We start from the raw sequence: 14110 nt of genomic DNA on the forward strand, positions 1-14110 counted from the left end.
CAGGATTTTGTCCTGGGTGCTTCACTTGCCATCCAGCTCCTTGCATATGGCCTGGGAAAGCAGCAGACGACAGTCCAAAGTCTTGGCCATTGTGGTCATTTGGGGAGTTAACCAATGGATAGAGAATCTTTCTTTCTCTGTTTCTCTTCCTTCCTATAACCTGCCTTTCCAGTACAAATATATAAACCTTTACAAAGAATAGACCATAAAACTAAGAAGAACAGACCATAAAACTGCAAGACTAAACCATAAAGCTTAAAATTGTGTTGTTAATTTGATATTTATGGCATAGCCAATCATTACTCACATCATTATTTAAACATGAAAACAATACAGATTTTTTGAAAAGGATACCAGTGGTTTGTGTCAACTTATAAAGCCAATGATTTGACTGTATTTTCTGACTTGTTACTTATTCTGACTTTCCTCTTATTACAGTTCTTCTGGAATTCGGATTTCTCCACTGAGCCTAGGCTTCTCAAGTGAAGATCACTGCTCACAGCAACGAGTTGTCCTGCCTGTGGCCTCAGCGTCCCACCAGTGTCAACAGGAATGAAACACTCAGAACTGTATCTGCAATTACTCTTTTGAGGCTCATTCTACTGCACAAACACAATCCTGTTCCATAGTGCCGACTCCCTCCTTTATTTTATTTTTCAGTGTTATTTCCTCCTCCACCCTAAAGAAAGCAGGGATGAAAGTTTAAAATAACAAAATCCCACATGTTTTGTGTTGGCAAGCTTTCTTGTGGATGGAGTTCACACCTTTGATCTATTTCTTTTTTTGTTCCTAGTTGTTGTCAACTTTCATAGAAAGTCTTCCAGGGCATGAACTGGAACTTCAATTCACCATCAAGCTATTTTCTAAGAGTTCCCAGCATGGAACAATGGCAACAGAGGTTTTTAAGGAATGTGAAAGAAAAGGCATCTCAAAGAAACATAAAACAAAATGTGGAGTTCCTAAATCACCCAAGCAGAGACAATCTGGTGATGAACTCCATATTTAAAATCAGTTCTCCAAAAGAGTAGTCTGTAAATAAAATACTCATTATGAAAAATTTAAAAAAGAAAGTAAAGGGAGAATAAACTTAGCATTTCTCTTTTGTGTAGGAGGATAGTCTTGAGAACAACAGAGACGTAGGACTGTCTTTTGCAAGATTACAGTGTGGCTCTTTCACATTCTGCATTCAAAAACAGATAAGAGTTACACCAGAAATCAAATGCTGGATTTAAAAATAAAAAAAACAAAAGCAAACAAACAAACAAACAAAAACCTTCGTAGGTTGGACGCAGTGCCATGGCCTAGTAGCAAAATCCTCACTTTGCATGCACTGGGATCCCATGTGGACACCAGTTCAGTTCATGTGCCAGCTACTCCACTTCCCATCCAGCTCCCTGCATGTGGCCTTTGAAAATAGCAGAGGAAAGTCCAAAGCTTTGGAACTCTCTACACTTGTGCAAGACACAGAAGAATCTCCTAGCTCTTATGTTTGAATTGGCTCAGATCCGGTCACTGCAGCCACTTGGGGAGTGAACCAGAGGATGAAAGCTCTTCCTCTTTGTCTCTCCTCTCTGTATACCTGACTTTGCAATAAAAATGAATAAATCTTTTAAATAAATAATAAATCTTTAAAATACAAATCTTTAAAAAAACATAAAATAGACTTTTAGCTGATTAGAGCATTGCACAAACACATTTTAAAAAATGACTGAGCACTTTCAAAAATCACTTACACTTGTTCCTTTAAGCCTTCAAGATTTACTCAGAAAAGTATCTATTATTTGTACTCTGATAGCTCTTTGTGATTTTTAATATTTGTAAATGTTCATTTTAATAAGAGATTTACAAGCAGAAGGAGAGAGAAAACATGGGAGATATTTTCCATCCACTGATTTACCCCCAAGAGGACTACAACAACCAAAGCCAAGATAATCTAAAGTCAAGAACCAGGAACCAGGAGATCCCTCTATGTCTCTGATATGGACTCAGGGGCACAAGAATTTGGATCATCCTCTGCCACTTTACCAGATCATATCTAGGGAGCTGGATTGGAGGTGGAACAGCTGAAACATGAAACAACACCCACATTGGATGCTAGTGCAATTGTGGAAGATTAATTTGCTAGGCTACCATGCTGGGCCATTCCTTGGTGTTTTAATAAACACTATGTTTATGTACTTCCCCCTAATAGTGCATCCTTATGCATTTATTTCCAAAGCAAAAGGAAGGAGACCTGATTTTCTTTCTGATTTTTCTTTCTCATCTATCAGTGAATAGTATTTAAATAATATTTCATTCTCTTTCTTCAGTAACAAGACACTGTTCTAGGACTGTAGAAGTTGTGAGAAATAAGTCAAAGAAAGAAAGGGAAATGCTTGCATGTGAATTGAAGGAGTGGTTTCACAGGTCACTTTCCTGTAGGAAAGTTTATCATTTATGTTTTGAGAAATCTCCATGCAGAAAGACTATTAGTTGTGGTGGTCTTATTCCCCTGCCAATTGTTATTTTAAAATATTCTAGATAGGTAACAAACTCGTACCTCTTACATAAAATCAGAAGTAAAAAAAGCCAAGTCGCAGCCTGACGTTAGAGACAGAAATGAGGGAGAAGTGGAGTCACGAATACCATGTCTGACTCTGTGTTCCTAGACAAGGACACATTTTCCTCGACTTAAGGCACTCCTTGTTGCTCTTGTAATTACTATTGCAAAACGGAAATTTCGTGTGAAAATAGGTGTTCTTGGTTTTTACCTCAAAAGCATATTGGGAAAATCTAGGTAAATACTTAGATTCGGATTTGCTCACATGATTGAATAAAACATATTTCAAAAGTGAACTTACTGTGAGTTCATTATCACATGAACATGTTCCTGGTTGTAAATAAAATTTTTCTCACCTTGGCCAACTGTCTCTCAAATGTGTGCTTTGTTCTTGGAGCCATTAGGTGAAATATTGAGGGAAAACTCATCTTCACTTTCAGAAAATTAACTCAAAATTTAACTCACATCTTATTTTTAAAATGAGGCATATTCTTTTAGAAAATGAGTGACAAAACATTAAAGCTTCCTTGTAGATGTCTGTTGCCTTTCTCTCTCTCCTTAACTAGCTGCCTGCTACCCTGCAAGTTGCATGAACATTTTAAGTTGCATTGAAAGAACTGAACTCCACTGTGTGTGTGTGTGTGTGTGTGTGTGTGTGTGTACACACACATCACCAACTTGGTAGTAATATCATGCAGTACATATGTTTAAGTTTAAGTGGAGCATGGTATGCTTCTCCCAGCTGTTACATATGAATACTTCAAAGTACTTAGCTCTTGAATGATGACAATTCCATTGCTTATTGATTTGGTTTCTAGAAAAGTAGGAGATTTGTTATTTTGTACAATCCAGTGGCATTTGAGAAACACATGTGTAAAAGACTTGCAAAATTTATATGCACGTGCACGCAAGGGAACTTTTATTGATCTCATATGAACTAAAATCCCAGGTAGCTTTTATTCTTTTGAGGAGTAAGACCGACTTATACCTTTTGAATTCACTCCTAACAACATTTTATGTAACTATGTTATTTTTAAAGAATAGTTGGAAATTATTTTTTTAAAGATTTATTTATTTTTATTGCAAAGTCAGATATACAGAGAGGAGGAGAGACAGAGAGGAAGATCTTCCGTCCGGTGGTTCACTCCCCAAATGAGCACAATGGTCAGTGCTGCACTGATCCAAAGCCAGGAACCAGGAACCTCTTCCGGGTCTTCCATGCAGGTGCAGGATCCCAAGCCTTTGGGCTTTCCTGGATTGCTTTCCTAAGCAGGGAGCTGGATGGGAAGTGGAGCTGCTGGGATTAGAACCGGTGCCCATATGAGATCCCGGCGCGTTCAAGGCGAGGACTTTAGCCACTAGGCCACACTGCCGGTCCCGGAAAATTATTTTTTAATCTCTTTAGAAATAAACTGTTTTTGAGGGTTTAAGATAATTGCACATTTGTGTTGTTTTCTTTTCTTTTTTTCCTTTATGCAATGGAGTGGGGTAATCTTATTCATCATGGGAAGCAGGTCTATAAGTTTCTAAAAGGTGACTGTTGAAGGCCCACAGTGAAGTCTAAACAGTTTGAAGACAGGGGAAAAAATGCCTAACTCTGAGGCAAGTATCATTTTTTTCAACATTGTAGTGTTCCATCTTTTAATCTAAACACTGAAGTTCTTTTCTGGGTTTGAAGTTTCTATTTTTTTTTCTTAATGATTCATTTATTTGAAAGGCAAGGTTATAGAGAAGAGGGGATAGAGACAGAGAGAGGGATCTTCGATCCAGTAGTTCATTCCCCAAATGGCCTCCCTGGTCATAGCAGGGCTGGTCCAAAGCTAGGAGCCAGACACTTCTTCCAGGCCTCCCATTGGGTACATTAGTTGGGTGATTCTCCACCCACTCCCAGGCCGTAAGCAGGGAGCTGGATCAGAAGTGGAGCAGATGGGATGGAATTGATACCCATATGGAATGCTGACACCAACAGATGGCAGCTTTACTTGCTACACCATAGTGCAAGCTCAGGGCTTCTGCTTTTATAAAATAAAAACCCTCAAGATAATAAAAGTAATTCCTGAAGCCATTATTTTATCATTCAGATTCCGCACAAATTAGTCACATTGACATTGTTTTCCCTCAATGTCTACAGAATTTTAAGTTTTCCTTATTTTTTCAACATAGAGAGTAGGAGTTGTATCAATAAATAATTTAGCAATTGCATCTAGAAGGTAAGATTAAAAAAAATAGGATAGATTTGCAATCAGTTAAGAAGCTTAAGAGTTGTCCTTTTGGGAGTCAGGCATTTAAGTCAGTGTGTTTAGGCATCCTTAACTTTGTGAGTCTGTGTTATAACTCTGAAAATTTGAGAGACCTGCTTCACAAGAGAACTGATCCATTGGATTTCTCACTGCAAGTTATCTGGGTGACTACTATCGTGATCACAATGAAAGTTAAAATGCACAGAAAGATTGCTCTGTATCTGAGGGTTTTCTGTGCATGCATAAAATATTTTTGTTCGTTTGCTTGTTTGTTTTGTTTTTGTTTTTGTTTTCTTTGAGTTTGGTTCATTCCTCTTACTCTCATTGGGATGAAGCCAGCCAGGCAAAAATGTCTTGATTAAGTGATTTATTAAAGGTCACCAACCTGTTGAGAAGTAAGGTGAGAATTCTAACCCATGCAGCATGGCTTTGGCACTGCGGCACTCAGCTTAGCTCCATAAGTTTTCGCATAAGCTTCTGGACTTATCAAATGATGGAAGGGCTTCCTAAAACCATGCTAGTTCAATGTCTGAAGGACAATGCTTACTGGGAGAATTTGTGTATGTGAAACAATATAAAGGTCTAGAAATCAACAAATAAATGTACTGGTGATATTTTTCATACCTGTAGCTCCTAGAAAACTTTTGATTGACAATTCTAAGCATTGGGTTTTGATAGATTAGAACTGTGTTTTCTGTTATGGCAAACAATAGTTATGTATGTTTATATAAGTTAACCTTAACTAAATTAAATAAAATTTCAAAATAAATTCTTGGGGGCAGTGTGGTGGCATAGCAAGCTGATTCTCTGCCTGCAGCACTAGCAACCGAATAAGTACCAGTTCTAGTCCCAGCTGCTTCATTCGTCATTCTACCCTGGTAGAGGTTGGGAAAGTAGGAAAGGATGGCTCAAGTCCTTGGACTGCTGCAGTTACATGAGAGATCTGGAAGAAGTTCCTGGCTCTTGGCTTCAGATCAGCTTAGCACAGGCCATTGCAGCCACTTGGAAAGTGAACCAGTAGTTGGGAGATCTCTTTCTGTCTCTTTCTTTCTCTATATATAAAATTCCCCTTACATTTCAAGGGCTCAGGCTCAGTAGTGACACGAGGCTAGTGACTATGATGCTGAATGGTGAAGATGTACTATCATTATGATGAAAATGTTGGATGGCATTTGTGTAGGTCTCAGTGTAAGGGGAACAGAGATGGGTGTGATGACTATGACGGATGACACGAAGGGTTAATAGTAGCTGTGTCAGGTACAGCTTTCTGACCAGACAATGCCGCATCTCTCCTCAGGTGCACCATACAGCATGTCACTGCTGTACATGTCACTGCTTTCTTTTTTTTCTATGAGCCTGATTTTAGGAATTACCTCATTTCTTTCCAAAAAAATTCTTTCTTATTTAGCCAGCCATCATTGTTCTCAGCAACTTGAAAGAAAAAAAAGAAAGAAAAGAAAATTTCTAATGGAGTATTTCTTTATTTAGCATTGCAAAAAAATCAGCAATTTATATTTTAGTAAATTACTGCTGATACATATTAATAATTGTCCTTGAATTTTATAGGACAATAAGAAACAAGAAAATTTGTAATTGGTAATACATCAGCCTGAGAGTAACATGGAGGTTCAATACCCCTCACTCTCTGACCCAGCAGTTGCGGAACCCAAGGGCGCTCCAGCTGGTGGAAGTGGATTGACTATGCGGAAGGAAGAAAGGGAAGGATTTAAAAAGAGAAAGTACCACAACAGAGTCCCATGGCCTGCAGGTTTCAAAGGAAATTATATTTTATGATAAACTATCTCATGCCTTTGCTAAACCAAGAGTGTAAGTTTATCCTTAAACCCGGGAAAACCCAGAATGCCCAATAAATACTTGGAATTCTGTGGCCTACGCACTAGAGAATTCCATGAAGATTTCCTTCTACACTTGGAATGCACAGCTAAGTGAAGAACGGCGACGCCACACGTGTGGCCATCAATCACAGCCTGCTGCATCAGTCATCTCACACAGACTGTCAGGGTTACAAGCTGAACACAGCAACTTTGTAAATGAATCAGAGTGAAGAATAGGCTGGATTTCTTCCAAAACACATGTGAAAGAGCAGAAGATGGAAAGAACCTGAACGATTTTGTAAAGAGACACTTGTTATGACGCCCATAACAACTGAAAGTCATAATATTTTTTAGGTTTATTAACTTTGAAATTTATTTTCATTTACCTGACAGAGATCTTTCACTCATCGTTTCACTGGCAAATGCTTGTAACAGACGAGACTGGACCAGGCTGAAGCCAGGAACCCAAAACTCCATCCAAATCTCTCATCTAGTTGCCAGGGCTCAGTGAATTATCATCTACTGCCCCCCAATATGTGTTAGCAGGAAACTGGACTGGAAGCACTGTAGTCAGGGCTGAAACTGACACTCCAGAATAAGGTGTGACTGTCCCAAACGGCAGCTTACAGGATTGCCCTTCCTCAATGCCTACCCCATGGTTTGGATATTAATGGAAATACAATCTTACAAATATTCAATACAAATATTTGCTGAAAATGAAAATAGCATTTGAAATACCTAAGAAATACCTCCTACCTTTCTTTGCGACCCGTTTTTAATAAACAATGGGCTTACTTGCCCAGCACTTGTCACTGGAAGGCGTTCTTTAATGAGGGGATATACTGCAGGCAGCCAGACTATGGCAAACATTTTTGTACGTGTGATATTTCAAAAACTTGTTTTGACCTAGAAGCTTTGTAAGCCTCTGATTCTAAATATCATACACTTTACAAACAATGTAATTTTAGACTGCAAAGATGGCAAACTTTCTATTAAAACTTAGGAGGAACCAAAAATACCCACTAAGACACTTGAAATTTTGTGGCTGAAATCTCCAGTTTAACTGCCTTCCATCTTACTCCTACCATTTTCTTTCTGTTTCCTTTACATGTAAAATAAACTGGCTTGAGTAAGGTGGAAACTATTACAGTGCTTTAGAGGAACGATAAAGGATGCTTAATACCATTAGAATCTTAATCAGAAAATGGCAAACAATTCTTGGGGAATACCAATCCTATATGCTACAAACTTTAAAACAGTTCTCTTCAGAAAAACAATCATGCAAATTGTTTTGATTCCCACAGGGTGCTGCATATTTATGTTTCCAAGAACATTTCAGGGAGAGGCTGAGTGTGTGGGGAAATAGAATTATGGCTGGATTTTCCAGGACCTTCACATATGTGACCAGCTCTGTGGCTAAGCCTGGAATCTGTTCCTGGCTCAGGATCAGATACGTACATAAACTCAGACCACATTGCCCTCCTATCTGTTTCCAAGAGTAATTCTTCACAAACGGTAGGAGCCTGCTTTATGTTCTACTCATTTATTAATGATCCACAAAATCTATAATTTTTCATACCTTTCAAGAACTTAAGTCTGGCTTAATCTCTGCCTGCTCTGCCTTTCTCATTTTCTTTTGCTTTTAAGTTATCTTCTTTCCTATCATGTACTATACAGAAATATCAAGAGGAGCATTCCTAAATTTCACCATTTTTTCACAGATTTACTCATCATGCATTTTAAAGACTGTAAAAGAGAAACAGAGGTAGAAATAGAGATCGAGACAAATATTAGAGCTTGAAAGAAACATGTAGATTGGGGGGAGTGGAGTATTTGCCTAAAAATATAAAGGATCTTCAAAATGTTTACAGAATATGCTTATAGTGCAAAAAAAAATACATGCATTTTGCAGTTTTGTTAAAATAGACTCTTTTCCTATCATATTCTCACAAACTTGTAAGCTTTCAGCATGTGATGTTGTATACATCATTGTACATGCTTACTTTAATTTGCATCTATTACTGTCTCTTTTGCGGGCATAGCTTGCCCCCACAATCAAAAACTCCTTGAGCGAAACATGAGGCCTCATGTGTTGAAGAAAAATGTGTTCAAATCCTATAATCACTCACTCATGTATTTGTTTGGTCACTTGCTTATTCTGTAAACATCTAATAGGAATATAAAACACACACAGTGCTGCAATATTTGTAACTGTCTTTTGTAAACTGTCTTTTGTAAGCTGAGAGAGACTCAGTTAAGTCTTTCAAATCCCTTCAGTTTGGGGCCAGTATTGTGGCACAGTGGGTGATGCCACCTCCAGCAATATCAAAAACCTACACGGATATTGGTTCAAGTCCCCATTGTTCCACTTTCAATCCAATTCTCCCTGCTGATATAACCGGAAGAGCACTGGGCTCTTTCCATCCTTGTGAGAGACCTAGGTGGCAATCCAGTGCCCTGACTGCAGCCTGGCCCAGACTCAGGAGTTTGCAGCGATTTGCAGAGTAAACCAGTGCATTCTCTCTCTTCATTTCAAATGAATTTTTTTTAAATCTCTTCCGTTTGGGACTAGCACTGTAGCTTCATAGGTAAGATCACCTTTTGTGGTGCAAGCATCTGATTGGGAACCAGATACAGCCCTGGACCCTCCAGTTACAACCCAGCTCCGTAACGATGGACTGGGAAATCAGCAAAGGAGGGCCTACATGCACGTGAGAGACTCAGAAGAAATTCCTGGCTCCTGACTCTGAGTTGGTTCAGCTCATGCTGTTGTGGCCATTTTGGGGAATGAACTAACAAATGGAAAATTCTCTCTGTGTGTCTCTCTTTCAAATGAATAAATATTTATGAAAAATGTCCTTGTATTTGAAACTATCTATCTTTGTTTGGACCACTACTGAATTTTTCTCACACTTTATATTTTATTAAATTCTTCAACCTTTTTCATTTGAAATGTTACTATTTTTGACCATCTTATGAAAATGGTGATATTTTCTAATTTTTTAAATTATTTCAATTGCAAAGCAGATCTACAGAGAGAGATCTACAGAGAGAAGGAGAAACAGAGAGAAGGAGAAACAGAGAGAAACATCTTGCATTTGCTGCTTCACCCATTTGTTGATACATTTGTAAATATACAGCACACGGCTTAGCTGACAACCCTACATGAATGTTGAGGAGTGAATAGCAACCAGAATTCCCCCTCCCACACTTTACAGCTATGTAGGGGCATTTGACCAGATTCAGAGAATTTTTGATTATTGACAACTAAATGGGAACTGTCAGTGACATCTCATACGTAGAGGCCAGGGACGCTATATCCTACACCGTATAGAATATTTTTTTCTTAACAAAGAATTACTGACCAAAATGTCTGTAACAAGGGGTTTGAGAATCATTGTCATATGAAGCTCTGGGAGTTAGTACAGAACCTTGGATGGATTCAGAGATTGACCAAACAGAGCTTTAGATTCCGTATCTGCAAGGAATTCTGGTACAAGCATCTGCCCATGACACTAACATCCTGTACGGACACCAGCTTGTCCTGGATATCCCACTTATGATACAGCTCCATGGAAGTGTTCCTGGGAAGGCAGCAAAGAATGGCCCAAGTTCTTGGGTCCATGCACCCACATGGGTGCCCCGGGAGAAACTTCTGGTTCCTGGCTTAGGACCAATTTGGTACCAGCCATTGTGGCCATTTGGAGGAGTGAACCAGCAGGATGTCTCTCCTCTATGTAGCTGATATTAAAGTGGAGCTACAATCTAGCAGAGAACATAACGTTGGTAACCATATTCAGTGTTTCTAGTTCTGTGTTCCTGAACTGCTGTTACCAGACATGCTCTTCTTTTTAATCTTATGGTGAACATTTTTTTTTAAGTGGCAACTTCCAAAACTATGCCTTTTCATTTGAAATACAGCATATGCTTGTTTAAACGCTCCATGTGGCCAGAGCTCCAAACAGAGAGCTTTTTCACATTTGTTTCTCATCATTTTTGACAATTAGCCTCCCTTATTTCAATAAACATCTCACTTGGGAAGAGTAGTTCTTAAGTACCATTTATCTTTTCATGGGTGGAGGAATAATTTCCCATGAATGTGCACTTTACATTTTTCTTTGTTAAATGCTTTTTCCAAGTATTTAAATCTGGACAAACCTACAGGACAGACAAAATAAAAAGAATGTTGTGAGAGTTGAAAGTTTAATTCTTTAGTTCCCACATTAAGGAAAGCCCCCAGCCTCTGAGAACAGTCACAATTTGTCAATGGAGATAGAGTTTCTTTTCAATATAGGCAAAGAACATTCTTGCTGAACAATCATCAAGGAAATGAAGTGATATTAAAATCTTAGTGTTTATGAATATTTACTTCAGTATTTTTCCCTCGACATCAATTTTTAGAACATGAAGATAAAAAGAAAGTTGATTTAACAATTTGACTTGTGTGTTTTTTTCTTTAAAATGGTTTATTTAATTGAACCGCATAATATTGGAAATATATGAGAAAGAGAAGGGGTGGTACAGGCACTGTGGCATAGAAAACACACCGCCACTTGACAATGCTATAATTCTAAATGGGTGCCAGTTGCTGTTCTAGCTGCTACATTTCTGATCCAGCTCACTGCTGATAGCCTGTGAACACAGTATAAGATGGCCCACAGACTTAAGCCCTTGTACCCACTTGGGAGACCTGGAGGAAGCTCCTGGCTCCTGGCTCTTCACTTCAGCCTGGTCTAGTTCTGAAAGTTGGAGCCATTTGGGAAGTGAACCAGTGGATGGAAGAACTCTGTCTCCTTGATTAACTATACATAAATAAATCTGTTGGAAGAGAGAGAGAGAGAAAGAGAGACAAATCTTCTGTTAGATTGTTCAGTACCCAGATAGTCACAAATGCGGTTGGAAGCCAGGCTTAAGCCAGGAACCAAAATTCCATCTGTGTCTTCCATATGTGTGGCACATCTTCCACTGTGCCATCTTCCACTGTCTTGTCTGAGGCATTTACTAAGTGATGGATTGAAAGTGGAGCAGCTGGGACCAGAACCTACACTGTATTATGAGTTTCAGGCATCCCAAGTCTTGGTTTAACCCATTGCACTATAATACCAGCTCTTATCTTTCTATGATAAATTAACTGGCATCATGATTTTTAAGGTTTGGAAAAGTCAAAAAATGTCTAATTACTTGATCAAATTAGAAATATGTATAGAGAATTGCCCTTATGCTATGAAATTTTGGAATTAAAAAGTAAGCATTAAATTTTAGTGCCAAAATCTTGAAATACATGAATAGTTTTTCCGTAATATACATTTCCTATGAGTTTTGGAGGCCATTAGTATAATCAAATGTCTGACACATAGGTAAGCTCAAACAAGAGGTGTAATATGTTCCAGAACTGGATTTACCGTTTATTTGTTTTCCAAGGAACTGCTCAATTAAAAAATAATTGTTAGGTTTTCGTCTTTTTTCATCCTAAGTTAAAATATAGAGATTGAGCATAGATCTATCGTTCTACCTGCATCACACTGTGAATTTTATAGAAACATATTTTATAGGTTGGATTTCTTGGTTTGTGATTTTATTGGTTTGCATAGCAGGCTGCTCCTCCCTGGAGAAATTAAGTCTTCAGACTTCTGTTTGGCAAAGTCTTTGAGTCCTATGTTGTGTTCCCCCTGAGGGCATGGAAGTGTCTCTGGTTGGTCTGCTGTGATTTTTTTCACTGAGCAATGCACTACTATTTCAGAGGAAACTGCCAGTTGGCAGCCAGACATGAGTGGTCTGGACAATTAGTAGGTTTCTCTGTTCAGTTGTTGGTCATAATTGAGTGTTGTGATTGCAGAAGGAGCCTGTTACCTGATTGAGGTGGGAATTCAAGCCAATGAAGTAACTGGCCAGGATCCAGTGGCAACAGCAAGGGTGGTAGTGGGGGCAGTGTTTTCCTCCCTCCTCAAGCTCCATAAATCCTTGAAACATATCACATGCACATAAAATCTAAACAAAACAACCAGTGAACATGCCACGCTTGTTAAGGCAAGTACGAATAACACTCCTCTGCCGGATTGATTTTTCCTTCTAAGTTCTTCTCATATGTAGGCATGCTGAAGTGGCCACACTTAATAGTTTACAAGAAACAATTCCCAGTTTTACAATAATGAATTATCTGATAGTCCTTATGCCACACTGAGCTCCCTTGGATTACTTAGCTACCAGCCAAAAGAACTTTAGAAAAGCAAAATGTTGAAGCTTTTGATAGAAATATTACAGTCCCTTGAAATTGAAGAAGACGGACAACACTAACTGAAGATAGGTTGGCTAATAAGAAGATATTTTTAGGATTAAAATTAATTATGAACAGATGGCTAATAAGCATATTAAAACAGAAGCAATAATTGTTCAGAAATTTTATGGGTTATTTGAAAATAATCATGGTTAAACAATTTTTATTTAAATGAACCTCATGCAGATGTAAATAAAAGTGTGATAATCACAGTGTGTCATTTTTGCAGGACATTTAAGGGATATATTGGGTAATAAAATGATCACTGAGTACAGAATCAAATAACCTACCTGAATTTCACATTAATCAGCTTCATAAATTTTAATAAGCTCTGTAGTTTTTTTTTTGAGACTAAGTATTTTTTGTGATTGTGCATATATTTTCCAAATTATTCCAAAGATTTTTTAGTACTTGACAGCAATGCTTTCAATCATGGCATGCATGAAAGTTAGTTAGATGAACTGTAAGGGAGATCAAAGATTATACTCAGAGATTGTTATTTAATGAATCAATGTTAAGTTTCCATATATTTTCTCAAGAGTATTACGTACTGATTTAAATTTTAGCCTATTCATTTAAATTTTAAATTTAAATTCATTTTAAATTTTAGTCAATTCATTTGCAGATCTATAGAAGTAATAGTTATTTAAGACATGCATAAGTGTGGGTAGATAGGTCCCAATATTGAGATACAATTTAATACTTTATAACAGTAAAATTAGGCTTAAAACAGTGCTGACATTATGATGTATAATGATAAAGTTCTACCCTTAATTACAAAATATTGACCTGGCATGGTAGCCTAGTGGCTGAAGTCCTCCCATTGCACATGCCAGGATTGCATGTGAATGTCAGTACAAATCCCAGCTAATGCACTTTCCATCCAACTCCCTATTTTGGGGTTGGGAGAGCAGTAGAAGATGGCCCAGAGGCTTGGGATCCTGCACCTGCATGGGAGATCTAGAGGGGGCTCCTGGCTTCAGATCGGCTCAACTCTGGCAATTGTGGCCATTTGGGTAGTGAACCTCAAGGTGTCAGAACAAAGAAACCCTCCTTTTAGATGGATCACCAGAAAATTCATTATCTTTCTTTCCCCCCAAGAAATGAGCATTATTTCCAATTCATCTACAGCTGGTTTGCAGTCTGAGGGACTAGAGAACTATACATGGTTTAGAGTCAGATTAACTTGGATTTTGGCTCCCTAATGAGATCATAGGCTTGT

The sequence above is a fragment of the Ochotona curzoniae genome, unplaced genomic scaffold, assembly GCF_017591425.1.
Source record: "Ochotona curzoniae isolate NIBS_2020 unplaced genomic scaffold, NIBS_Ocur_1.0 contig_3368, whole genome shotgun sequence".
Taxonomy (NCBI): Eukaryota; Metazoa; Chordata; class Mammalia; order Lagomorpha; family Ochotonidae; genus Ochotona; species Ochotona curzoniae.